General features: G+C 42.7%; 1 protein-coding gene and 1 long non-coding RNA gene across 2 annotated transcripts in view; both read right to left on the reverse strand.

Annotated features, from left to right (window-relative positions):
- The window catches only part of LOC107108300 (rab GTPase-activating protein 1-like), a 40,743-nt gene extending 40,399 nt beyond the window's left edge, over positions 1-344 (reverse strand). The window contains exon 1 of the mRNA XM_015408721.1: positions 300-344. The gene's annotated coding sequence lies outside the window, so the exon portion shown is untranslated. The remainder of the gene's footprint in view (positions 1-299) is intronic.
- Positions 339-24,746, reverse strand: LOC107108304. Its single transcript, XR_001482436.1, has 3 exons — positions 24,562-24,746; positions 1,728-1,780; positions 339-386 (listed from the first exon to the last, which is right to left on the reverse strand). It is a non-coding gene; the product is annotated as an uncharacterized LOC107108304 (long non-coding RNA).
- Between the last annotated feature and the right edge of the window lie 427 nt (positions 24,747-25,173).

Raw genomic sequence — 25,173 nt, forward strand, 5'->3', positions numbered from 1 at the left:
AAACAGAAAATAAGAAATTCCTGGATAAGTATCCTGGATAAGAATATCCAGATGCCACCACAGACAAGACCTTATTCCTCACAATAGACAAAGAGACAAAAGACAAACAAAGCTTCTCATTCAATGGTGAGGGAGAAATACGAATGAAGATACATTCCGTAAGATTTGCAGAGACTTGTGCAAATGGACTGATTTTGAAACTTTTAATAGGCCATATCTGAATATTCCACACAACTCACTTACAAATGATTAAGAATGAAGAACACTATACAACCCGTGTTAAACGCATGAAAACCTACTTGTGGTTGAAGCAGAGACTCCTCAATTTCTATCCATCTCGGTGCTCAAACAAGACCAAACATCAGGATGGGGGGGTGGGGGAACACCTAAGAAATGAGATCAACATGACAAAATTATAAATGTGAAAATTTAAATCTTCCATTTCAAGCATGCAATTACAATTTAGAAAAGCCAGTTTTTGTCTGAGAGTCCAGATTACCAAAAAAAAAAAAAGCCTTAATAGAATTAACAGTTGAGAAGAGACCAATTTAAACCAGTTATTTCCAAATATTGATCACAGTTGCTTATATATTTCAAAATTCATACATGGAACATAATGGACCTCATTCATCTCAATAAGCCTTGATGCCTCAAACACTAGGGGCCATTTAGTCCATAAAAATTATATTAGGAACCTTAATTAGAATAATCTGATCTCCTTCCAGCAAAATGTTGGATGTTTTATTGAAAGGGGGGGGGGAATTAAAGGCTTTTTTATTTTCTGCATCTACTTGAATTTGCTACAGTGATTTTATGTTCAATAAAGATACAGTTCTAAGTTAAAATATATTTATTGGTAACTGAACTGGGGAACTGAAGAATCCCAGACAAAACTGCACTTGCAACATTCAGACAACACAAATAAAACTATTGATCTGATGTAGTGGTTAAGTATGCGGACTCTAATCTGGGAGAACCGGGTTTGATCCCCCACTCCTCCACTTGCACCTGGCTGGATGACCTTGGGCAAGCCATAGTTTTGATAAGAGCTGTCCTTGAAAAAGAGCAGTTTCTGTCAAGAGCTCTCTCAGCCCCACCTACCTCACAGGGTGTCTGTTGTGGGGAGGGGAAAGGAAAGGCGTTTCTAAGCCACTCTGAGACACCTTGCCATATAAAGTGTTGTGTCAGTTTATTCAGTTCATCAAAAAAGTTTTGTTAATTATATATCAGCAGGGTCTGAAATAAAAACATCAAACGTGATAGAATATTCATTTTCAAAATTGCTATTCTACCCATTAGTGATACTTGCAGCTTTGTCCATTTCTCTAAATCTTTTTTAATATCTTGAAACACTTTCAAGTTATCTTTCATCAGAGAGCTACATTTTGCTGCAATATTAATGCCTAAATATTTGACTTTCTTTTCCATTTGAAGTCCAGTTAACTCTGCTATTTCACATCTCTGTTTCAATGTCATATTTTTCATAATCATTTTCGTCTTCTGATAATTTATTTTCATTCCCACCATTTCCCCATATTAATTAATCCGATTCATCAGTTGTTGTACTGAATCCATACAACTCTGATGTTTTTGAACCAAAATCTAATAAATAAATATTATAGACATGCAGTTCAGAGTTATGTGGTCTCTCCTTTCATGCGCACTCTCTCTCATACACACAAAGTATAATGCAATGTTAAGTGTCATGTACAACGCAGAAGGAGTACCTGCAAGTCTGTGTGTTGTTAATTTGAAAGAAGACTCAAAACATGCTGAACCACTGCAATAAAAATTGCCAAAAAAACTCTTGTGAAAGATGTTGATTTCGTTGCTTAATATTACACAGACCAGATTAGTGGTGGTTTTGTTAGTTTGTTTTTGAGGTAATGTAAATAAAAATGACATGTTGACCAAATAGTGCCAAGGCAACAATATAAAGGCCCATCCAATTAAAACAGGCTGTAACTTTTTCTTCAAAGGGAAAAAAATCTGTTTGAAATGATGAAATACTGTTTTATAAATAACAGAAAAGATGTCTGAAATAGGAATTGGCAGTAATTAACTGTTTTACTGATATCTGATTATTCCAAGACATTCTAAATTATAGGACTGGCAAAGGTATGGCATTCTGTAGTATACTGAGAATTATAATTACAACAAAATCATCTGTTGCTAGAAGGAGACATCCTATGCCAACTTTCCAATGTAGTGGCATCACGCCACATAATTCGAGTCCAGTAGCATCTGAAAGACCAACACAATTTTTCCAGGGTGTAAGCATTCATGAGTCAAAGCTCGTCAGATATCCAGACGCCACGTAAGTAGCTGTGACAACAGAAGTACTACTATAACTAGCCCAGCTACTTTCACTGCAAACTCTATTTCATGCAATAGGACACAATGACATAATCAATACAGATAAACTTTTAAAATAAGGAGGATGTTTCAGATTTCTCTAAGTAGAGATTTCAATATAAACTTAAGTAGAGATTTCAATATAAACTCAGCCTTATCGCTTCTAAATGTATTCCACAGATAAATGGAGTAAAAATTGTTCTATCACTTTTTCTACCCTCTCCTGATGCATCTTTTATTTGAAACCATCAACGTTTCTGTTTCTTTACAGATACCAAAGCAGGACTCAGAAGAGGGGTTTTCTTTTTAATGGATAATACAATGCAGCCTAAATACAAGGAAATATGTATTGAATGCTTTTATAAAACATGCTTGATGTGGTTCACAACTTTAAAAACAACAACCAAAGAACCCAAATAATTAAAATCAGTTCAATGCTGAAATAACCCAATAAAAGCAGCGGAGCAGTTTAATACCCACACCACCCACCCTGTAAAATCAATAAGAATGGCAGTAGGAACCAGCAACAGCAGAGCATTAAAAGGCAAGTTCACTTAATGCTTGGGCAAACAAGACATTTGTCTGGCACCTAAGACTTAACAGGCTAGGGCTAGTGGCTGTGGGAAGGGAACTCTGCAGTTAATCACTCTCAGCAAGTAGCCCAGTCTCCAGTCACCACCACTCTTACCTCCAATGGTGGGGGCAAATGGAGCAGGGTACCTTAGCTGCCAAGCAGGCATATATGGAGAAGACTTCCCTTCAGATATCTTGGCCCTACAGGATGCAAGGCTTTAAAGAGAAGAACCAGCACTTTGAGTTGTGCCTGGAAACAAACTGAAGTCAGTGTAGCTCTTTAGCTTCGTACTACATGACATTTGTCCAGGAGGCATGCGCACCAAAATTTTATTTATGTTCAGCTTGTTTTGTTCTATATTCCCATTATTTGGTATGTTTCGTATATTCTTTGGTTCCATTCGTTTAAATGGGAAACACATTACTAATGAATTTTTTGTTGTATACCCAACAGAGCTGAAACGATCGAGGATCATCTGTGCCAGATTTCAGACAGACAGGAGAAAAGGCACTTATAACCCAGGTACCACATATTTACATCTTGTCACCTTCCAAGAAAATGAAAGGACTATAATTAGCCTATAAGACAGATACAAACAAACCGATTTCACCAGGGTTACAGGCACGTTCTAGAATACATCACCATTTAAAGTTAGATTTTATTTAAAAAAAGGTTTTACACCACCTTATCAGGTAATGAACCTTCAAGGAGATTAATGCTAAATTTGCCAGAAAAACAATTGATAAAAGTCCATTGCAAATGTGAAATAGCATCTAACAAAAGCTAGAAGGGAACTGAGACTTTGGGAACTTTATACCTGCAGTGAATTTGTGAGGCAGCTGACAACACTTAAAAAGATCAGGTAGCAAGTGATGTGAAAGACTTCTGCCTGAAACCTTACAGAGTTGCTGTCAGTAGCAGATGTACACCTGGCTAGATGGACCAGTTGTCTGGCTTGCTAAAAGGGAGCTTCGTGCAGTATATTGCAAGTCTGCAATTCTCCCGAGCCGGGCCTCCAAACATCAAAGTATATGAGAATGACTGTGCAAACATTAACTCATCAGTAGAACAGAGCAAGAGTCCGGTAGCACCTTAAAGACTAACAAAATATGTGGCAAGGTACGAGCTTTCATGAGTCACTGCTCACTTTTTCAGACAGAGCTAGAATGGGAGTCCATCTGTCCTGTTTATTGGAAAGTGGAGTGATTTCAGATGCCGAATGACATTAGCAGGTGAATGACAACAGCAGGCGCAACTGGATTTAGGTGAGATATGCAAAGGGGTGTGGAAAAATCACCATTGATAATGAGACAGGAAACCAGGGGGGGGGGGTTTAAAATTGAAGGGACTGCAGAAGGCAGCCCAAGGATCAGCCGTGCTGTTAGGGAGTGAATGGCTCCCCACTTACACAGCTTCGGGCTGGCTCCTCATACAGCTCAGTTTAAATAGGGCTGCAAGAAAAGCCAGCCCAGGGATCAGCTGTGCTGTCAGGGAGCAGAGCGCTTCTCGCTGGCACAGCTTTGGGCTGGCTTCTCCTGCAGCCCCATTTAAACAAGGACTGAGGATCAGCTGTGCTGGCAGGACCACTCCTCACCGGCACACCTTCAGGCTGGCTCCTTGTGTAGCTTCGTTTAAATGGAGCTGCACTAGAAGCCAGCTGCAGGATTTGCTGTGCTGTCATCAGGGAGCGGACCACTCCTCGCTGGCACAGCTTTGGGCTGGCTTCTCGTGCAACCCGGTTTAAACAGGGCTGCAGAAGAAGCTCGCCTGAGGATCAGTTGTGCTGGTGGGGAGCAAACTGCTCCCCACTGGCACAGCCTTAAGTGTGCCTTTTCTTTCACCTTTTTTTCGTCTTGGGTCTATTGGACCTGAAAAAAATTAGGATTTCGGAAAAATCCCGGATCCAAATAACATACCGGTATTGGGACCTGGGATTTTTTGGGAATCCTGAATTTTTTTCTGGCTCAATAGACCCGAACCAAAATATACCAGTAAAAAAAATCTGCACACCCCTATTCATGATCACATGATGCGGCACTGCTGTATTAGCTAAACTGTCTTATGGTTACCCCCCCCCCAGTAGTATGACAAATAGTGTAACAAAACACCATGCAAGTTTTCCAGTTTTAAAAAAACAAAAACTGGTCTGAATCTCATAACCAATTTTGTACTCTGCCCAGATATTTGATGGGAGTGGAAGGGCTAATTCCAATCAAACGGATCCCAGTCTTCAGATTCTACAACCACCACCAGCCCACCACTCATACCACACTGGGCAAGATATGAAGAGCCACAAAACACAAATCCCAGAATGGATCGTCCCTTCCTCTCCTAAAGTCCCTCATGCCACCCAAATATTCCCATTTACCGAATAATTCATCAGTTTTGTTTTCTGACCAAAAACTGGAAAACATATTACAGTTTAATCTGAATAAGACTGGGTATTTGATCAGTCAAATGTTTATCAAATATTTTTCTTATGCAGATGTCTGTGCTGTCTGAGTCATATTTAAGACACCTGAGATGGCGCTAAACAAGCACAAGATGATGAATAAAAACATCACAAAACAATCCTGAGGACATAATAAAAGAGGACATGATGCTGATGCTACACCATCAACTAAAATGCCTTCTAGAAGGCCTACGAAGATGGCACCACAGTCACACAGTCAACTAAAACGCCTTCTGGAAGGCCTACAAAGATGGCACCATCTGCACCTTCTAGAAGAGGGAGGTCCATAACCAAGAGACAGCAGCCAAAAAGTCATTCCATGTGTCCTCACCAATCTTACCTAAAAGAAAGCAGTTTACCACAGGAAAGCCTCACTTACTGGTCTCAGGGCTTAGATATGTTGACATGGGAAAATGCTGCCTTTAATGTACAGAGGGGCCAAATCGTATAGCTTTAAGGGTCAAAACCAACACCATGAGTTCAGAAACAAATTAGTAGGCATCACAGCTGTAACAACACAGGTTTTCTATGCTCTTTACAAGACCCAGTGACGACCCTAGCTACTGTATTTTGCAATGGCTGAAGCTCCTGAACTGTTCTCAAAAGCAGTCCCACACAGACCATGTTGCAACAGTCTAGTCTGGGTTTTATCAAAACACACAGGACGAAGGCTAGATTGGTCTTCTGCGGGAACAAGCTGAAGCTGCTAAACCAGTCTAACCTGGAAAACATCACCTCTGGTAACTTCTGGCATCTGCCTCTTGAAAGGACAGTGAGGCATTAAGGAACACCCCTAACCTTATACCTGCTACTTCCGGAAGATAATACTACTGTCCAAAACAGGCTGTGCATGTACTCCCATATCAACATTTGATTAAATATTAATTTATTGGACCACATCCAGTCCCTCACAGCCTCCAACACTGGTTCAGTACCACCACCATCTCCTTGGACTCAGATGGAAAGACAGACAGCTGTGTGACATCAGCATATTTGCCTCACTTTGCCCCAAATCTCTGCACGATCTCTCCAAGCAGTTTCATGTAGTTGTTACCTTGAGAGAGCCCGTATGCCAATGCCTTGAATGGCAATACTCCAGCAGGCCCTTCTGGGACATGACCTCTGAAAACAGATTAAAATCAATGCAGGACAGTACAACTCAGGCCCAGGAAGATACCATGGTTGATGGTACTGATAGGTCCAGGAGAACCAACAGGGTTAACACATTCCATCACCAGCTGACTGGTGTAGATCAAGCAGAGTGACCAGGACAATTTCCATACCATAATCAGGTAAAGGGTCGAGATAATTAGTTCCATACAATGCTTCGCTGAGAAATGACAGACTGGATAGGCCAACAGTTGCTCAAATCAATTAAACCTAGAGATGATTTCTTTCATAACAGTCTTACCACTGCCTCTTAGGGCCATAGGGAGCAGATCAACAAGAACAGTTTTTAACAGCAAACAGCCATTGAGCCAAGCCTTCCCTTTTACAGGTTTCTGCTGTTCCAGAAGTATCTACGGCATGGCCGACTCAAATGGCTCCTGTCTTTTGGCTCTTAGCCTGAGGGAGATTCAAGCTGGCAGGAATATCACTCAGGAAAGAGAGAAAGAGAAAACGACATGCTTTGTATGGCCACCCCTCCCATTTTTTGTCCTATTTATATTGTATTTTCTCTTTTGTATTATAAGCCACTTTAGGTCCCAATTGAAGAAAAGCGGGATACAGATACTAAAATAAATAAATGTGCAGCCCAAGCCAGACCAAATCGGAGAAATTTTACCCTAGGAGATGCTTCACAAACTGATCACAACAACTGCAGAACAGGGGTTTCCCCCCCCACACACAGCATTGCCAAGACCTTTTTTGGTGCCCAAGTGTTTTTAGAGTGTGGGCAGGGCCAGGTAGGGCTTTAGCTCAGCAAGGCTTCTGATTGGCTGAGCAGATTTTTTAAAATGTTGCTTTGGTGGCAGCTGCCACCACAGAGCAAGGATTTGCACTGTGTTACTGAAGTTAAGCTGTGGCAATCATTTTGTGCCCAGCTCTGCCTCCTGCAGCAACTATTTTGTGATACTCATTTTGTTGCTGCACCCGCCATGCTGTGTCAAAATTCCAAATGAGCCCACAGGCTCAAAAAGGCTGGGGACCCCTGCTGTAGGGGGATCCATTAATTGCTTCTAAAAGCCCAAATGTGCAAAGCCTCTCATTACCCTGAAGAACATTGCTGAACAGCAATGATGGTTAAGTGTTGTTTCTCCGCCACCACTAAATAAACTCTAAAATGGCCTTTAGCCTTCAGTCATCCTCAGCAGAAGTCATCTTCCAATGACACTGTACTCATTGTCCCTGCTGTTTCATTGTCCCCAGTTCTTCTGTATGCCACGGAGACAAATAAGAAACAGCACACAGAAGAGGGTATGTACAAATAATCATATTTCTGCACAAGAGGCCTCTGGATTCCAAAGGCTGACTCTTCAATATTACTGCCGGCCATATACCACCACCAAGTCCCACCAGAGCTGACAGGTAACCAATCAGAGCTATCATTCCCCAGAGCTGAACCATTTTAATAGGCTCCTCCACCACTGCAGGGGCTATGAGCCTCCAAAAACTTTAAGAACAAAAAGGATTTTTAATCAACAGCACATTCTAATTATAAAAACACTTAACTTGACTGCTAGTTTGAAACAATTCAATTTTCAAAAAATGTAATTGACTGATAACATTTAGAAAATATATTGAAAAGATACATTAAATAATACCAAATATCCAGAATACATCATCAAATATGAAGACCAAAATAGTACAATGACTAGAGCTTAGAGCTAAAAGCACATTGTTACAAAGATCTGCCCTTTGATAAGAAGTGTCTAAACCTATGGAAGGACTAGTCCCAGATAACAACTACATAGCAACCAACATAAAGAATTATCTACTTACATGAATAATAAGAAATAAGTTCACACTACTTGGTGTTAATCACTTCTGATGAAATCTTTCACTGAAACGAAGTTGAAGCCGGACTCTTCGTTACTCTTTGGACCTGAATTTTTGAACCTTTGTTGGTGTAAACTTTGGACCTGAATTTTTGTCATTGTACTATTTTGGTCTTCATATTTGATAATGTATTCTGGATATTTGGTATTATTTAATCTATATTTTCAATATATTTTCTAAATAATTATTTGCACTTGATAGCGACTTCCCCAGTTTGTGTTCTTTAATTGCTATATACTGGGAGGTCTTCTGTATTTTTGTTGTTTATGGTAACATTTAAACATGTGTTCAATCCACTGGACAAGATTCTTTCCAACTGAGGAAGGAAGAGTCTTCCACTGGAAGCTTTCCAACGAATATGTCTCGCTTTGTGGAAGGAAACCACTGGATGCAACCTAATCTTAGGCAAAGTTTCTATAAATGTGAATGACTCACAGAGTTCTTCTCTTTGGCTTTCATCTTGGAACACAAGCATCAGTCTACAGTGATTTTTTTTAAATTTAGAATTAAAACCAAAATAAATCAGAATAAACAAGGAGGTCTTCTGTATTTTTGTTGTTTATGATAACATTTAAGCATGTGTTCAATGCACTGGACAAGATTCTTTCCAAACGAGGAAGGCAGAGTCTTCCACTGGAAGCTTTCCAATGAATATGTCTCGCTTTGTGGAAGGAAACCACTGGATGCAACCTAATCTTAGGCAAAGTTTCTATAAATGTGAATGACTCACAGAGTTCTTCTCTTTGGCTTTCATCTTGGAACACAAGCATCAGTCTACAGTGATTTTTTTTAAATTTAGAATTAAAACCAAAATAAATCAAAGTAAACGAGCTATTAAAAATTATAAATCTGCCTGGAGACGTTTGCAGTTACAGTAGATAACCAATGGGAAAAACTTTGCCACTGATTATTTTTTATTTGTTGTTGTTGTTCTAAACAGCTTTGAAGGCTTAGAAGCGGAATATCTAAGCAAAATCTACATTGTAGTAAAACAGAAAAAAAATAAGCACAGGGAATAAATGAAACAAGTGCAAACTAGCTGATTTATAATCTGTGCCAAGAGATGACAAGATTCATCAATGCAACACACTTACAATACAGGTTACATTCTAAAGTCCAAAATTCTTGGCCACAAGCAGTTGGTTTTTGACCTGCAGTTCCCCAAATGGCATGAAGCAATGCAACAATCTCACTCCCTAGTCTAAAGTCAAACACAGTTCAAGGCCTCCAATGGCATGCACACAGAGAAGGACAGGACAAAAAGAGACAGGCAAAACATCAAGAGCCAACCTTCTCTGTCCTTAAAGATGTAAAAAAAGATTACACAGTCCAGGGCCTAAAGTGTTTGTTAAGCTCAAGCAGAAGACTCACGGTAACATAATTTTGTTTTACTGATCTCACTAAACAAGCATATCAAGCTGCTTTGAAACTCCTCTTAGTCTAAACAAAAGGGTTAGCATAGGTTTTGACTGGGTGGTTTTAACACAATAAAACCCCCAGGATTTAATAAAAATAGGTTTTTCCTATCTGGGGGGAGGGGGAAATCCCACTCTAGGACATTAACATGTCCTATTTTAATACATTCTAACCATATATACCACAAGACGATCCATAGCACAGATCACAGGCTTTGCATACATAAAGTTCAATATCCAACTCTACAGAATCTCAAGTTCAGCAGTTTAAAGTGCTGAGAAAAGCAAGAGACCTTGGAGAGCTATTTTCAGCCACTATCCTATACTAGAGGAACCAAAAGTCTGACCAGGTATAAAGCAGCTTCATATGATTATATATTCAAATTGAGATTTAGACCACACAGAGTTGTACACATAAACTGCAGAAGTGTAACAGAAAGAAAACAGTCTCTCAAACAAATTTTTCAACTACAATAACAACTTTAATTTAAGCAGCAACTTGTTAAGGGAGTACACATAAACTGCAGAAGTGTAACAGATGTACTGAAAGAAACAGTCTCTCAAACAAGTACCTATTTTTCAACGACAATAACGACTTTAATTTAAGCAGCAACTTAAGGTAAGGGAAGAATTTTCTCTAGTAGGATTTTGCTTTTTTCCCTCCCTTACACAGCAGAAAGAACATCAACTGGAGGTGGCACATCAAACGGGATAAAAGAGTAACAGATCCCACATGTAAAAGAATAAAGCTTGAGCCCAGTGGCACCTTTAAGACCAACAAAATTTAATTCTGGGTATAAGCTTTCGTGTGCACACACACTTCATCAGATACCCACATGTGAAAGAAGAGGGCAGGAGATGCATCTCTACAACATCAGATGTGAATTCCCATTCCCAGATAACTGAGTTTTCTCAAAAGTATCAAGGACTACCTCCAGCTAGACTGATGTGGAGTTCTATGAGACCTTGGATGTAACAAGCAAGGCAACACCAAACTCATCCCCACACAACAAAAGGATTAGGATGTGCTATATTAGTACTAGTCTATACCTCATACCTATACACTCTTACCAGCATTTTTTTTATATTGCAGATAACAGTATGCCAAAAGGGAAGTTATATCAAAGTGTACATCAAAGTGCATGGTTTTAGAAACACACTTAGAATACAGGGTTCAACAATGCCAGAGTCATTCTTCATTATGTAATTCCAGCCGTCAGCGGCCAGACCTGTTACAATTACTTAGGGCTGCCAAGTGGGGGCGGGTGGCGCCGCGGAATCGGGCCTCGGGGGGAACTCCGCCCCCCAAAGCGCAGCGTGGCTGCATCACCGGAGGTGACACAACCACGTCAATCATGTTGGGGGCGTGGCCCCCATTGTCGGAGGGAAAACTCTATGGTTTTCCCTCCGACAAACGGGGCCACGCCTTCAACGTGATCAACGTTGCGCGTCACTTCTGGTGACGTGCTGGCAGTGCGCACGCATTGACGGACAGCTCCCGGAGCCTGGCGAGGCTCCCCTGCCAGTAAGAAATATTCACTTGGCAACCCTAAGCCTCCTGCTGAGGCGTTGGGGGTAGATTGGCTAGCTTCTCAGCCAGATTGTTAGTTGCTTTTGTTTGGATCTCTGTTCTACTCAACAAGCCACAATAAATACAGACCAAGGCTACTGGAGAAACAAGGAACCAGGAATCCAAATTTACTAATAAAGTATTTTAATAAATATCATATATACTTATATCATCTATTCAACTGAACTTACAGAATACTGAACACACTCTGAAGGATTACACTACCATAAATACCATTCCAAGACATTATAAACGTCTATTTGAGTTTTCTGCTGAATTCTGGGAAGTCCTAAATATTCCCTGCACGCACACAGAGTTCATGCACACCAGATTTTCCCCAGCAGCTCACTCTGAACTGAAAATGTATTTACCTTTAACTGTATTCATATATAAATTTTATACCCCCTACCTAATTAACGATAAGGAACTTTCCTTTTACACTGATTAAATCTAGACAAGTTACTTTGAAAAAAAAGTCCATAAACTATAATTTCAGACGTTCGCTCCCTAACCTTAAACTACAACAAGTGGAATTCGTCAGCTATCTCTAATATCAATTCCCACTCTGGTGATGATACAACATATTTGTACTGCCCTGTTCCTTGATTTTTCCTGTTGTTTGTCTCACCTTATTTCTCTGTTTCCTTCATCATCTTTTAAAGTGTGGTGTATTTTTTCCCTTTCTCCTTTTCAACTCCTTTTAAAAAATGTAAACACTGGAAAATTAAGTCAATGTTTCCTGAAGGCTAAGATACCAAAGAAAACATTGTGCAGGGCAACCAGTCCTCTAAACAGGGCAACTGTGTCCCAGCCAAAGCTGCCTCCTCTTTCAAAGATTCGGTATTTAAATGATATTTATTTGTTCCTATGGGTTCTACCCACATTATTTTGTGTTCTGCCCACATAGAATTTGGATTGGTACTGCATAAAAAAATAAGAACAGTTATAATAGCTACTCTCTGTCCATGAAGCATCATGCTGCATATACCCAGCTCAGGTGAGCAAAGGTTATAAGTTTGCCAGCAGAGCAGACACAGGACTATACACCTACCTGAAGAAAAGAGAGGAACTATCAGTATACTCCTATGATCCATTTATTCCAGATGGAGGGGCACAGGATACCGAACTCTGCACCAGTACAACCCCAGTGTTAGGCCAACACGACTAGGCCATTGTAAGGGTCAGAACAGTCCAATGTTGAGAGTGCAGCCCGGAGGAGTGTAAGTTAGCTGGGACCCTAAACTCTCTCAGATCCAGTCCCACACCAGCAGCAACATGATGTTGCACCAGCAAGAAGACTCCATAAGTTAAAATACAACTACCAAACTCAAAGTAGCATGAATGGCATCACTACACACACACAGCCCATCTACACGTTCACCATGCAGAACAGGATTCAGACTACTCTGCAGACAACTGCAACATAAGTTTAGCAGTATAGAAAGCCCATACAGGGAACTCATACCACTGATGGTACAATACATAGTTACACCACTTTAGACTTGTTTGAAAGATTGAAGGTCAAAGAAGACGGGGACGGCAAAGGATGAGATGGTTAGACAGTGTAATCGATGCAACGAACATGAATTTGAGCCAACTTCAGAGGACGGCTGAAGACAGGAGGGCCTGGCGGGAGCTGGTACATGGGGTCGCGAAGAGTCGGACTCGACTGTGCAACTGAACAACAACAACAACAAAGACTTGTTATCAAGATAATTTAGAGCACCAAAGCTGGAATTCTGCTAGTGGGAATGATGCTGAAACACCACTCTGCAGCAAGGACAAATGACCTGGCCTGACTGCAACAAAAAACTTCCTACATCCATTAATACCTTTCATCTCGGAATGTTTACTGGTACCCCACTTCCGGACCCCAGAAACACAACGCAACAGTTACCCTAATCTACTCCTCCAGTGTCGATTCAAGGGCAAATACATGAGCAGAAGGAAATGCCACTCACCAAAGTATGACTGCTACAAATGCCTCCCATGTCCACTCACACCACCCACAAAATGGAACTGTGTATTGGCTTATCAATCATTCTTCCCACAACATCTAGCAGCTTAAAGAGCGCCAGTATGCACAGTGGTTAGAGTGTCAGACTAGGATCTGGGAGATTCCTCTTGAAATCCCCACTATGCCATGAAAGTTCACTGGGTGTCATGGACCACCCTGGTTAAGCGCAGGAAGATGAGTCCTCAGAGGAGGAGGAGGATAACCCTTCCCCAAGGCTCCCCTCAACAGACCCTCCCTGTGAGTCTGTTGTCTCAAGGCCTCCCCAAAGGGACCCTAAATTAGCACCGGTGCTGCCCTCTGAGACCTCAAGCTGGAGGTTCTAGCATGGACCCACCCACTGCCAGACCCACCATGGTCTCCTGAAGGACCCCAGAAGCAGAGAGGGTAAAAGGCAAGAGTTAACTAGGTGCAGGAGTGGGCACTTGGCGGCTCAAGGCCTCCCATCTGCTGAAGGAATAGCAGGAAAAAACAGTAAGTCATCAAAGGAGTGGGCCCCCAGTACTCCTCATGAGTAAAGGAGCTGACTCAACTTGTGGAAGAGCAGGTAGAGAAAGAGGTACTTTTCTCCCTTTCTCACAATACAAGAACTCGTGGGCACTCCATGAAATTGCTGAGCGGTCGGGTTAGAACGGATAAAAGGAAGTACTTCTTCACCCGAAGAGTGATTAACACTTGGAATTCACTGCCACAGGAAGTGGTGACGGCTACAAGCATGGACGGCTTCAAAAGGGAATTAGATAAGCATATGGAGCAGAGGTCCATCAGTGGCTATTAGCCACAAGGTATAGATAGGGACTCTGGGACAAGTGATGTTCTGTCATCTTGGTGCTTGGGTGGGTCAACAGTGGGAGGGCTACTAATGTCCTGGCCCCACTGGTGGACCTCCTGATGGCACCTGGTATTTCTGGCCACTGTGTGATACAGAGTGTTGAACTGGATGGGCCTTTGGCCTGATCCAACATTGGCATCTCTTATGTTCTTATGTGGAGAAGAGCTTAAAGTGGGACCAGCCTCATCTGTAGGAAAACACTATATAATGCTGCAGTGAGGCTAGAACCAGTGTGGGATCAACATGTCTGCAGTCTTGATGATGGCCCCACCAGTTGCCTGGCCTGCCTGAGATTTAGTCTTGGAATCTGGCTACCTGACACTTGGACTGCTTTTGGACCCTGCCTTTGGAACACGTGCTTTGACCCTGGACTGCCTTGCATTTGGACTGTGTTTATCTGCTCCTAGACTTTGGCATTCGAGTATGACCTGAAAACCCCCTGCTTTGAGACCCTGTGGTTGCTGATACTTGCACTGGCAAGAAAAGCACAGTATAAATATATAAATACAGGTAGTATACAAATATGCATTCTGTAGAAAGAGGCAGTATAATGGCAACAAATAAGCTTGCACTAGACTCTGATAAAGCAAAAGGAAACACAGCCACTCTTCAGGGTAAGCACCAGACCAGACACTCACCCCGACTGCTGGTCAAACACTCATTGACCCTTTTTCCAGCAGGCCTTTAGTTTGGGCTTGTGGAACAAAAGAGACACTGCAGTAGTGCCATCACAACTGCTTTCAAGGAATAGGCAGGTATTGTTAAAATACCTATAACAGGTGGCTTTATAGGCAGGTATTGTTAAAATACCTATAAGTACCTCCCACACAACAGGTGGCTCTCCAAAAGTGGGCATCATCAGCAACAGAAGGCAGTTGAGAAGGACCTAGGAGGCGGCAGTCTCTTTTTGTAAAAGAAATTATTTTTAATTAGTAACTTCTTTCAAATTGTAAACAACTACATAACAATTCTGTAAAAATACGTTTTGCAAGTCTAAACACCAATCTTAACAAAGTACACAGCAGGTTAAACTAGGATCTAATAAAAACAAAACATTTTAAAGTCCTCTTATGGTAACTAGTATGAAGAAATAGTGCATCTAACATGTTCAAATAGTGATACAATTAGAACAGTGCCGAAAAGCTATACTTAGTTGGTATGGTTGCCTCTGGGTCATTTCTATTAGTTACATAATCCAAGAAAGGAAGCCATTGTTCTAGGAAAGTGGATTGATAAAAAGAAGAGGCAGCAGTCTCAATCGCTTATTACCATCAGCTGAGGATATGGGCATGGGAGCAACTACTGCAGGTACAGACTATTGCTTATTACGGCTCTTTACTGACAGCTTTTCAAGAAGTGCAATAGCATAGCTGCTCCCTCCTCCCAGGGCAATGCATCTCACAATCAAAGCCTACTGTACTACCAGCGGCAACTATGACCAGTGTGCTTCCAGCCTTTCCTCTATCTTATTCTAGCAGGGCTCATGTACCCTTGTACATCAACTGATGGACAGTTATGCAAAAGGCTGACGTCATATATAGTATGGGGCTGCACTGACTGGAAACAGCTGCACCTACTATATAGTATGGGGCTGCACTGACTGGAAACGGCTGCACCTACTATTCTGCTGTTTATTGTGCAAATCATGTAGGCTGGCAACCACTTTCAGCCGTTTTGGTTCCTGAATTCCCTCCATCACGAACGCTGTTGTCTCTGTATTAAAAGGCTTAACATATACACACAGCCATTTCAGTTGCCTTCAAGAGGGGAATCCCACAAAAAAAAGAGAGAGGGGGGAATCCCACCAGGAAGGGAACGGAACGGAACACTGGATTTATCATGAAGGTTCCTTCTTCTCGAGGGTGAGAAGGTCACTCTGATATGCTTGGGTTCCTCTTCCCGCAATCCCAGGAGGCAGGAAATTGATTGTACTTTCCATGGGGGAGGGGGAACTCACCCTCAGTCTGGAGATTTCCGCAGCTGATAACAGTCCACAATGTATGCAAAACAAACAGACAACAAGGCTTACAGAACCCTATGAAACAAACCATACAAGGTAAAGATAAACTGTTAGAGCAATGCAAGAACAATGAACATGGAGATTGGCAGACAGTCACCCTTTAGGAAGCGTAATAGGCTGAACAGAGACTCTCCAACTAGGGTGGGTCCAGAGTGTCCTCCTCCACCTTGAGAAAAAGGAACCTTCACAATAAGTCCAATGTTCTGTTATCTCTCAAGGGGAGGAAGATACTCTGATATGCTTGGGATGTTCCAGGGAGGGAAAAATTACTGTCATGCATAGAGATAACTGTAGGACTAGACCACTTGCTGTAGGACTCTCCGCCCAAATTCTGCATCAGCTGCAGCGATAGAGTTCATCTTGTAGTGCCTGATAAACGTTGACACTGAGGCCCAGGTAGCAGCCTTCCAGATACCTGCAACAGATGCATTTGTGTTGAACACTGCTGACGGTAGAAGCACTTCTTGTTGAATGAGCTGTGATCAACTCTGGGACTTGAAGGCCCTGAGATTCATATGCCAAGGAGGTGCAGTCCTTTAGCCACCTGCTTAGTGTAGCCTTAGAAACCCTTTTCCCCTTGACTGCTGGATGATGAAAAGCAGCAAAAAGGGAATCCAACTTCCTAAATGGCTTTGTCCTTCTGATATAAATGTGAAGTGCTCTGAAAAGGTCAAGCAAGTGCCAGTTCTTCTCCCTAGGATGAGACAGCTTTGGGCAGAAGGACAGCAATTATCTCCTATGAGCTGTGAAAATGTGTGTTGACCTTGGGAACGAAGATGGGATCTGTGTGCAGAACAACTATGTCCTTATAGAAGACACATAAGCCCTTTCTGATGGAAAGAGCACCTATCTCTGAGACCCGTCTTGCTGATGTAACAGCTACCAGGAAAAGTACCTTCAGGGTGAGGAACTTCAGAGAAACCTCCCTCAGAGGCTCAAATGGAGGACTGGTTAGAACCTGAAGAGTGACATGAAGTCTCCAAGAGGGAAACCTGTACACTGTAGGGGGCTGAGACAAAGTAACTCCCTTCAGCAATCTCTTCACTGCTGGGTGCCTGGAGAGTGGTGCACCACTAACTGATGAACAATATTGAGATTAATTGATGTTATCTTAAGATGTACTGGAGGGTCAAAGGGGGAAACATTGCGGGAAGCCACCAGGAGGGAAGGGGGATATGGGAATATAGGTATTGGTTTAAGAATGATAATAGTCTTTTTTAACTGTAAGAGGTTATTTCCATGAAAATAAAAAAATTCTTTTACCAAAAAAAAGAAAATACAGTGGTCAGAGCAGCTACCTGGCAACAGAGAGTGCTTGTTCTCAGACCCTGAGAGACTCCATCCTGTAGCAAGGACAATACCTGAGGAAGATCCAGAGTGGCTGGTTGCAGGTGTTTCCTCTTGCACCATCTGACACAAGCCTTCCAAGAACTGTTGTAAATTCTAGACATGGAGCTTCTCCGGGCAGCCATCATGGTCTGAATTACCTGATCAGAGAAACCCTGCAAGATTAGCTTGCCGCTCAATCTCCATCCTGTCAGACGAAGCCAAGCTGGGTCTGGATGAAAGATGGGACCCTGGATTAGCATAATGGGCAACAGTGGAAGTTCCCATGGAGGTTGAACTGATGATTTCAGCAGGCTGGGAAACCAAGGTATCCTGGGCCAGAATGGGGCCAGGTAAATCAGCTCTGTCTTCTTCTGTTTCATTTTGTACAGAACCTTTGGAATCAAAGGTCTGGGGGGAAAGGCATAAAGAAGGCCTGATTGCCAAGGGGACATCAGAGCATCCACTTGTTCTGTAGAACCAGGGACTGGAATGTTTCCTGGCTGAGGGACCACTCCCTTTGGTCCAGCCTGGTACAGCTGAGCCAATCTGCTTGAACATCTGCCATGATGCTGATGTGTTCTGCTCTGAGAGAGGCCAGATGTTGTTCTGTCCAGGACATGAGGATAGTTGACTCCTGCTGTAGCTTCTTGGCTTTGGTGCCTCCCTGGCGGTTCACCTGCACCTTGGCCATGGTGTTGTCTGTCCATATACATATGTTCAATAGAGACAGATGGTCTTGGAAGTGGAGAAGTGCCAGACGAATTGCATGCAGTTCCAAAAGACTGATGTTAAGGAAAGCTTCTTGATGGGACCAGGTCCCCTGCACATGGCCCAGTGCGCAATGAGCTCCCCAGCCCATCAGTCAGGTGTCTGTTGTGCTATGTGTTGGAAAAATTGGCAAAATAGTTAAATATTCAGAGATTGCAACTGATCTTTGCTTCACTGGAGAGAAGGCATTTTCTTCTATATAAAAATCTTTATTTCTAAAGGAAAGGTTCACAGGAAATCTACAAAACAACAAATCTACAAATCCACACAGTCTACAAAAATGGAGATTCTTCTTCTTCTTGACCCATAGAAGGAAATCACCTGAATGCATTAACCAATGACGGTTAGTAAATAGGCTTGAGTTTCCCAGGCTTTCTTCCCATTGGCTCTGTGCCAGGTTCCCTTCCAGGTCAATCTAAACAATAGCACCCGGTAAACACATATTAACACGATAATGACTGAATTTTAGACTTTGCAACACACATATTTCCAACACTATGTAGGTCTGTAGTTACTTGAAAGGGTTTGCCTACAAGTGTTTCTTGGTTGTCCACTAAGACAACCAAGCTTGGTGTAGTGGTTAAGAGCAGTGGGCTCTAAACTTGGATAACCAGGTTTGATTCCCTACTCCTCCATATGAAGACTGCTGGGTGACCTTGGGTTGGAATTTTTGAAGCCATCCCCCACCACCACCGGAGCTAGCCTGGAGTCACTTTTGTTGTTGTCACTGTTTTCCTCCCTTACTGGAGGCTGGTGCTTGAGCTGAACTGTAGTATTGACTTGTGGCTCTGAAGTTAGGCTTGGATTTGGTCCATGACTGCTGCTTGGAGTCTGATCTAAATTGTGGAAGCATTCTGTAAGAACGAAAGGACTGTGAACCACAATTTTTCTGCCATCTGTCCTCCCTTTTATAAATGAACAGCATGACCTTCTTCTTGGTCTCAATTAAGATATCCTCTAGCTATCCCCAAATAGCTAGCCACCCAGGAAAGGCCATGATGTCACATGAGACTTAGAAAGGGAGTCCACATTCCAGGACTTGAGCCAGCGATGTCTTCTGGCTACTGCTGTGGAAGCCATGGCCCTTGTTGAGAACTTGATCATGTCCAGACTAGCATCAGACATGAAGGCTGCTGCCCTCTCCAGATTGTGCCTGTAATTTGACAGGTGCTGATTTAAAACTGGGTATTCCTGGGACAATTTACGAAGCCACACGTATGAGGCTCTTGCCATCAGAGAAGTGGCAGCAGACGCTTTAATGGAGAAGGCAATGGCCTCATGGACTCTGTGAAGAGCTGAGTCACTTTTTTATCATTGGGGTCTTTAAGGGTGCCCTTTCCCTCTTTTGGAAGAGCCACCCCTGATGCTAAGCTAGCCACTGGAACTTTCTGTAAACAGGTTGCCTTGGGAGGAAAATAATACATTCTTTTCACCTGTCTAGAATATAAGCAGTTATTGGTAGGATCTGACCATTCCTCTTTTATGTCAGTTTTTTTTAAGGGAAGGGAAAAGGTGAACCCAGCTCTAACCCTAGAGAAAACTTCAGGGGGCCCTTTATCATCATCATCCTGTTCCTCCTTGGGGACTTCTACCTTAGAGGCAGAAAGCTGTAGGATTTTTAATGCTTTATTTAAGAGAGTGGGAAGTTCCTCCTGAGGAAAAAAGGCAGTGGGTTGGCTTGCTCTGTTGAGACTTCATCCTCAGACAACTGGCCTTCATCCTTCTCCAGATCTGCATCAGAATCCTCAGAGCCTAAGGGGGGATTCCCTATCTTCAGATCTGTAGTCTGAGAAATTTGAATAACTGCTCCTAATGGGGAAGGTGCTTTTACAGGCAGCCTTTGTTGGCCAAGAGGAGCCCTGGCATTTCTCTGTGGCTACAAGCCTTGAAGTAGCTAATTTTTTTGAAAGAGTTCGACTGGAGGGAGGGGGGAGACCTCGTGTCATCTTTCCTAGAAGAAAAACTCTTTTTTCGTCCCTAACTGATTGCAGACAAATTGTTCACCATCTGCCAGGATGTTATCATGTGTGCAATGGCTGCGACACAGTGATTCAAACTGGTGAGAGCGTTATAAGTTTGTGTCTAGAGGACTGAGTGGTGAGGTAACATCACGGAGGCCTCCTGCATTTGACATGTGTGGGTTGACTCCTTCCAAGCATAGCTGCGGAATAAGCAGTGGCAGCATACCACACTGAGACTGCTAAGTGTCCCTAGGTGTCAGCATATTGCTGTCAGCAGGGGCGGAGTGCATGTCAGAGTTACTGAATTATCTGTACCTTAGGGTAGTATCCTAGGAGTACACACATAACACCAATATTAACACCAGCACAGGAGAACCATAGGATGGATCTGCCCTGCTGGTAGGATACACTAAATTAATCATTCAGATCCATTTGAGCTGAACAAGAAGGATTGTGTGGTATTTCTTGCAAGGATTTATTCTGTAAAACAAATCAAACGGCCAGGCAGCATTTTACTAGGAATACTTTTAGGGTATTAAGAGTTTTCAAAACAATACAGAGATTTATATATAAAACAAGAAAGTCTTTAACTATACTATGATCTCATCAGCTGTGAAAGAATGCTGCTGTAAAAGTCAGGTTCATGGCAACATCGTGAAACTGAACAAGAAATCAGTATTGTTTAACTGAAAAAGACACCCAGATTCAAATAAACTGGGATTTTTTCATTTTCCCCAATGAAACTAATTTGTATCTGCCTGTTAGACTTTATATGGAGGAAAGGAGTTCCCACAGAACATTGGGTCATTAGAAACAAGCAGAGTGGTGGAATGTTCAGAAGATGGTTTTAAGAGGGCAACAGAATTTACATGTAGCTCCTGTAACTAAACAAAAAAACAATGTCATACAGGAAACATGGGGGAGAACAAAAATGTGTAAAACCACATCTGCACATCACACAAATTATTCTGAAAGTCAAGCCGCAAATAGATTAGAAAGATTAGCATAGAGTTTGCAGTTTACACTTGGTCATACAGCATACTACCTCCTTTTTAATTAAAAATTTTCACCTTTTTACTCCAAGGGGCAGTCAAGATTGTCTTTATATTCTGAAGCTAAAACAATAGCTTGGATCCCATTAATCTATTTCATTAATGCCACAGGTTTTTCTCCATAGCAGCAGGCTTCTTCTGCCAGAGAAGGGATCTGCTGCTAGCAGGATAGATTAATAAAATCCAGCCCAGTATTTAAAAAAACAAACAAACAATAGTGGCATCAACAAAGACTCCAGCCCATAAAAACTGCAGCACCAGAAACATAAGAAAAAAACACACACAAAACCTTTAGTATCCAGACTCTGGAAAGCAGGACAGTCTGGAGCCTAAACTTCTAAATAAATAAATAATGACAAAGATGTAAGCATCCTGGAGGAAGTTCCATAAGCAGGGCACAATCTCAGCGGACTGTCTCTAATGGGGAACTTCTGAACGCAGAGGAACACACAGACTGGAGTCTCTGCTGATATATATGGATGGGGCAGATTCACAGAGGCGATTCCAATACCAATCCCTAAACACCTTTGGGCTTTAAAGATCACTACTGAAAATTGCTATAGCTTTTCACTAACCTAGATATTATCAAAGACACCATGACATACCTGCCATTCATGACACCATGACATACCTGATCTCTCTCCCATACCAGCAGTCATGTAACAGAGAACCGCCGGAGGGAGGAAAGAGGGCATGTGCCTGCTCCTGGATCAGCTAAGAGTGGCCCATCCCCTATACTTTCCCCATGTTCAGAAGAACTACATGATCTCTCTGTGGTGGTGGTGGAGTGTCTGACAAGTAAATAAACTGGGAGTTGTGGGGAGTATTGTGTTCCTGAATTCAGTATGACAACATTTCATTTTGTAATCTCTTCTCCACTCTCCCCATTGACCCCTTTATTTTGCAGTTTAAATGTTTATATTGAAAGGTGTTTGTGGGGTGTTTTTTTAAGATAAAGTCATAGTTGCATCTTACTAATGCTGTGTGCCATTCTGGTTAAGAAACAGGATGCAAAGACAAGAAGTACATAGGTAAATAAGAATCCACTCTGTATTTTTAAATCCCCTTTTAATAAATGTTTCTGTGTGTGATTGATATAATACAGAAAGACCTTTAAACTGCAGTACAATGATCAACTGGAACATTGTTCTCAGCAGAAATATCATCGCATAATCCATGGAGCTCCTCTGCACCAATGCAGGCCGTTGGCCAATCCATCCTAGGACTACTCTGCCAGAAACCCTTAATAGCTACTGTCAGGTGTCTTCTTCAGTCTTGCTATCCAAAACTGAACCTGCTACTTTGCAGCATGTGCTGTATGACTAATTAAACACCTACACAAAATAAAGTGTGGGGAAAAATCAATTAACCACACTGTTACAACAATTTACACTTGGTTACTCACACTGCTTAACACCTTTTCAAACCATTTCCAGGGCATTCCTATGAATGACACAGTAAGGAAACTAGACATATAGATCCTCCTAATCATAAGATGACATACATAGATTAGCCATATAACAATCAACCTGTTTACTTCTAGCAAGGTTAGTAGGACTACTCCCTCGTACATGCACACAGAACTGAGGTTTTAATCTCAGAAACAGTCCAAATATGTCTTTCTGCAGAATCCAGGTAGATTCAGATGGATAGCTATGTTGGTCTGAAGCTGGTCTGAAGCAGCAGAACAAAGTTTGCGTCCAGTGGCACCTTTAAGGCCAATAAAATTTTATTCCAGGTGTAAGCTTTCATGTGCAAACACAGTTCTTCTGAAATTTTGTTGGTCTTAAAAGGTGCCTTGAACTTTGTTCTGCAGAATCAAGGTTTTTCCTGGCCATGCCAGCTTCAAGCCTATTATATGCTTGATGGGAACTTCTCTGAGAAGATTAGAAATGCACTTCAAAAAAACACCAGACTCTGACATCACTTCAACAAAACAGAAAGTGTGCTGCAGAAGTCGGGGGTGGAACAGACCCGCACAGCAATTTGTCTGCTCGGTTTAAAAGGCATTCTCCATCAATTCACTTAGAAGTTATTCTCGTATGCTTTTAGCTACCACAAAAAGCAGGCGGTTCTTGAAACAGTGGCCAGTAAAGTATACAAAGACAAGTATTTTGCTCTCTTTGTTGTCATTTTTAAGACTTAAGTGCACTTAAAAGCTCACTAAACAGCAACTTGACTAAACTTGTACATTTTGTTGGTCCTCAGTTAATTTACAGGACTTCTCTACCTACACAGGGTACACTCAACAAAAATAGCAACTATTCATCAGCAGGGTTTTCCACTAAACATCAGTCATTAAACCACTAGAAGGAGGAGTGAAAGTAACTCATACTTCTTACCAGTACTGGGGGAGGGGGGTGTCCTCAAAGCAGAAGATGGGAGGTACCAATTCACAGGTTTACTTCCATGCTTTACTACAAGATGCTCTATTATAGAACAGCAAAGCACCTCTTAACAACATTCACAAGAAAAGCAAGCCTTGCCACCAAGTTCCCTTTTCCCGTGCCTATGCATCCAGCAAGGTTTATCTCCATACCAGCTCTCTCTCTCTCTTCCCCTAAGAACATACTCCCAAATGCAAGTTGGGACTGCAGCCAAACAGACTGCATGCCAAGCGCACATCACCAGCTGCCAGGCTCAAATCCAAGCCTGGCCAAAAAAAAAAAAAGAAGAAGCAGCAGCAGCAAACATTAGCGTTCCCGTGCTCTCTTTAACACTTTGAAAAGATACAGAGCAAGAAATCACAATAATATACCAAAACACTTAAATCCTTGGGCCCCGCCCCCCTTGAATCACGGCAAATCGTGGCTCCAATCCCACTAGCGGGGGGGGGGGGAGGTGGATTATGTCAAATCCAAATGCATCTGACAAAGTGAGCTCTGACTCAAGGAAGCTTGTGCTAGAATAGATCTGGTGAGTCTTTAAAATGACACTGGGCTCTTGTCTGACTAAGTCAAAAGTTGTTGTTGTTGTTGCTCCCGCACCCCGTAGACACTAGGTGTCCATAGCATGCCCAAGCAATTTCACTCCAGTCAGTTACGAGGCAGAAGTGGTGAGCTAAAACAGACCCACCCCCACCCCCCAAAAATATGTGCAAGTCACTTTAAGCCCAGAGCAGGCGAACGTCCCACCCATCGCCCTTTTTCTCTTTCCTTTTACACGTACCTTCTCCCCCCTCCCCTTCCCAGCATAGCATCCCCCTGTTAACGGGGCTACCTTGCCTCATGAGACAACGCCCCCCGGCGGAGGAGCAAGCCTCGGAGGGAAGCCCGCGTCGGCTCCCCACTACCACCACCAGCCCCGCTTCTTGCCAGCAGCGCCTCACTCCCTCCTCAGGGCTGTTGTGCGGTTGTTGCTGCTGCTGCTGCTGCTGCTCAGCGGGCCCGCCTGCCTGTTCCTCCCTAGCGGTGAGGAGGACTGGAAAGGAGGCGGCAGCTCAGGAGGGCGAGGACGAGAGAGAGGGAGGCACAGAGCGGCCGTGAGTCGACGGCCACGCAGGCGCACGAGCAACTTGGGAAAGGGCGCGCCCGACATGCCAACGGGAAAAATGAATGGGGGGGAGGGTGTTAAGAAAGAACTGAGGGACACGGTTTATAGCGGATCTCCCGTTCCCACGACCGCCATTCTTAGGCTCCGCCCCCCCCAAGACAGCGGAACGAATGAAACGAGAGTTGAGCCTCTCTTTTTCCTTTCTCCGCCACCCCACCCCCTCCGCCACGCGTCCTCGGGACCCGCGGCGCGGTACTTTCCCGGGCGCTCGAAAGATTGCGCATGCACAACTTGTGGGGATTAAGAAGAAGAAGAAGAGATTGGATTTATATTAAATAT

Source organism: Gekko japonicus, unplaced genomic scaffold, assembly GCF_001447785.1.
Source record: "Gekko japonicus isolate JY-2015 unplaced genomic scaffold, Gekko_japonicus_V1.1 scaffold2311, whole genome shotgun sequence".
NCBI classification, from domain to species: Eukaryota; Metazoa; Chordata; class Lepidosauria; order Squamata; family Gekkonidae; genus Gekko; species Gekko japonicus.